A 3,812-nucleotide genomic window follows, 5' to 3' on the forward strand; every position below is an offset into this window, starting at 1 on the left:
TGCTGTGTCCCAAGGCTTGAACTCTAGGCCTAGGTGCTGTCCCTGAGCTCCTTTTGCTCAGGTTAGCACTCTACCATAGAACTACCATTCAACTTTTTCTGTCATTTAACTGGAGGATAAGAGTTCTCATAGAATTTCCTACCTGGCGAGGATGGCTTGGAACCATGATCCTCAGATCTCAGCCTTCTGAGTAGCTGGGATTACAGGCCTGAGCCACCAGCTTCCCTCAGGTTCTTGCACAGCACTGGGTGTCAGCATCCCTTTAGGTCTGGCTTCCTCTCCCGTCACTTCAATGAGTCTGAACTGCCTAAGGTACTGGGCCCCTTCTTCCACTCATCTTCTCCTAGCATTTGAGCAAAATAGAAGTTTCCAGTGTATTTTGCCTGCTTTCCTATCTCCTTCCAGAAGACGGTTGCTATCCTTTCCCTGGTCAGTTCTTATCCTTGGGTGTCATTGCACCTTCCTAGGCAGCTTCTTGGGATGTGAGAAACAAGCTTACCTGTCCAGGCTCAAAAAAGGCTTAAAGACAAGAAGTGCAGCAAAAGTGAGATTTTCATAGAGCTCATGCAAGATTGGGTGACTGTGCAGCAGGGTTGAACGCAACTCCCCAGGGAGTGCCTGGCCATCAAAGTCCCTCCCCTCATTCTCCAGTTATTATTGGCTGTGCATGCTCTCTGAGACATTGCTTACTTTGTGTTACTTCCTATTAGAAGATTTGAATACATGCACCTCTTGAGATTAGTTTAATTTTTTTAAATATTCTTTTTTTTTTTTTTGCCAGTCCTGGGCTTGAGCTCAGGGCCTGAGCACTGTCCTTGGACTTTCTCAAGGCTAGAGCTCTACCCCTTGAGCCTCAGCACCACTTCCAGCTTTTTTTCTATGTATGTGGTGCCGAGGAATCAAACCAGGGTCTTCCTGCATGCTAGGCAAGCACTTTAACCACTAGGCCAAACTCCCGGCCCCTCGGGTAATTTTTTTTTTTTTTTTTTTTTTTGGCCCCCTTCTCTTTCTGGCCCCGCACGCTCCGGCCCCGCTCCGGCCCTTCTCGCTCTGGCCCCGCTCGCTCCGGCCACCACTCGGTTGGGCTCCGCTTGCTTGCTTTCGCTCTCTGTCGCTTGTTGCAGTCTCGTCTCTGCCACTTCCGGCTTGGTTGTGTATGTGGGATACCGAGGAATCGAACCCGGGTCTTTGTGCATGTAGGCAAGCACTTTAACCGCTAGGCCAAACTCCCGGGCCCTCGGGTAATTTTTTGAAGCTGTGTTCACTCCACACTCATTTGTTCTCTTATGGCAGGAAGGTATGGGCTCTCTTGCATGTACATAGTTTCTGCCTGTTTTGTCTTTTTATTGTGTTCCCTTCTAATCAGCCCCCTTCTAATGTTCTATTCATTTACTGTTTGTTTAGGGACTTTCCTGTGTACAGATCTTGTCAAGTCCACAAAGCGCTACATAAGCAAACTACTAGTAATTGTCCACGTAGGGTCAAATGCCTTGTCTTGGAAATGGACTGCCACTGATTTTGTTTCTAACATAGCGTAGATCCTACACCAGCAATGTTGGCATTCTTAGAACTTGGGAAATGTAAATTCTCAGGCCTCCTTCTAGACTTGCTAACTCAAAACCTGGGGTGGAGGGCCGGGAGTTTGGCCTAGTGGTTAAAGTGCTTGCCTAGCATGCATGAAGACCCGGGTTCGATTCCTCGGTACCACATACATAGAAAAAAAAAGCCGGAAGTGGTGCTGAGGCTCAAGTGGTAGAGCTCTAGCCTTGAGAAAGTCCAAGGACAGTGCTCAGGCGCTGAGCTCAAGCCCAGGACTGGCAAAAAAAAAAAAAAACCTGGGGTGGAGCCCATCTTTGGATGACTAACAAGCTTTCCAGATAGTTCTGATTCCTGCTTAGGTTTGGAACCCACTCTGTCCCAGGAGTGGAGGCAGTCTGCAGCCCTGGATTGCAGGTTTGGCTCTGCTCTGACTCTTAGTGACTGGGGCCTCTGGCAGGAGGAGGAGGAGGTGACTGCAGACATTGGCAGAGTCTCCTTTGGCCTCCTTTAAGCCTCCTGCCCTCTTGGGATATGCTTACCAACCTCTCTTGGTTTGCTCAAGGCATTTCATGCTAAAACTATTCTCCCATGGTGACTCCTGGGCTGGGCTGAGCTGTGCACTACAGCCTCCATTGTCTCCGTGGAAATCATTAGCTGAACTTTGGCTGGCTGAGGAGAGTTCAGAAATGAAATATATTCTACAGCCAAGTTATGCTAAAGAGACCCTGGGAGCTCCAAATGCAATGAGTTCCACAGAGAACCTGGTGGCTCTCACCTTTACCCAGGACAGAGTGGCCCGGAGAGGGTTTGGAAGTACATATTCTTGTGGCTAGGGATGAGGTCATTCCAAGTTCCCATCCTACACCTGCCAGACTTACTTCTTCTCCTTAGGATCTGAGTAGGAACAGTGGTTCTCTGGAGCTATGGTGAGACTCAGCTTTCTATTGGATATCTGCACGCCGTGGCTTCTCTGCAGACATAAATCCAGTCTTAGAGACTTATCCAAGACATGAAAACACTTGACCATAACAAGAATTGGGTAAAAATAAAGGCTTTTAGCTGCTTTATTCACAATAGAATATTTACAAAACTAGAAGCACCTCTGTTATTCAAAAGAAGAGGGACAACCTGAGGTCCATTTGCACAATGGAGCCCCACTGTGTAAAAATGCACATACTACCTATGTAGTTGATCTAGGGGATCTTCACCACAGCTGGCTAGGATGCCTTACAGAGTAGGATTTGATGTTCTAGGTAATTGTAGAATAAAACAGAAAAAGAATTAGGATGGTGTTTTCAGAGGTGGAAGTATTGATAACTGAACAGGAAAGGGCATGAAGAAGTCAAGGTTCTCTATCATAATAGAGATTAGAATGATACAGGTGGGAAAATCTGGCAAAACTCTTGGAATGGTAGATAGAAGATGTGTGCATTTGGTTATATGAACACTTACCTTTAAAAACCATTGTAAACACATATGGAACTCTAGTTAATGACATAGGTGTTGACGTGTTTCTAGATAAAGCATATTGCTGTCTGCACCTCCTTTGGACATGCATCCAAAAACCAAGGCAGGTAGACAGATGGATCTATGAGAGCGTAGAGAGAGAATAAGGCCACGTGCTAACTTTAGAAAATGTTAGGGTGTTTGCTTCATAATTCTTCCAACTTTCCTGGGTGCATGAAAAGTTTCGTAACAGAATGTGATTGGAATTATAATTGGTGCCAAGTACATTTAACAGAATGCTGAGTGACATAGCCAGTTACGGAAGAATTCTTCCACTGATTGACAATAAGGCTGACATTGATTAATGTGTTAGCAAGGCTGCTTTCTTTGTGTCTCCTTTTATGCATTGTGTCTTTTTTATGCACTTATAGGTCCCAAAAACCTGGTAGTAGCATCTCTCAAAGGGTCTCCATCGCTTTATAAGGGATGAGGGCTTACATAGGAGCAGCAGTCAGCTCGGTCATGATACAAAAAATAGATAAAAACCTTTCTTTGCTTCCTTGACCTCCAGGTCAGTGAATGACTCAAAATGGCAGAGGACAGGATAGGAGACAGGAAGACCCTTAGAAGGCAATGAGTAATAAGGATGCTGCCTGCAAGGGTAGGCGGAGACAGAAAGACAGATCTAAGAACATAGAGGAGAAGGAAGGAGTAGGGCACCATTTAGACTAAAAAGAAGGGTGCATGGTGGTACCACTCACCATTCAGCAGCCAATTTGGGGTGGAGAGTGATGGCAGATGTACTTTTAGACATAGTAAGCTCTTTG

Source organism: Megascapheus bottae, chromosome 3 (genome assembly GCF_031878675.1).
Source record: "Megascapheus bottae isolate mThoBot1 chromosome 3, mThoBot2.hap1, whole genome shotgun sequence".
NCBI classification, from domain to species: domain Eukaryota; kingdom Metazoa; phylum Chordata; class Mammalia; order Rodentia; family Geomyidae; genus Megascapheus; species Megascapheus bottae.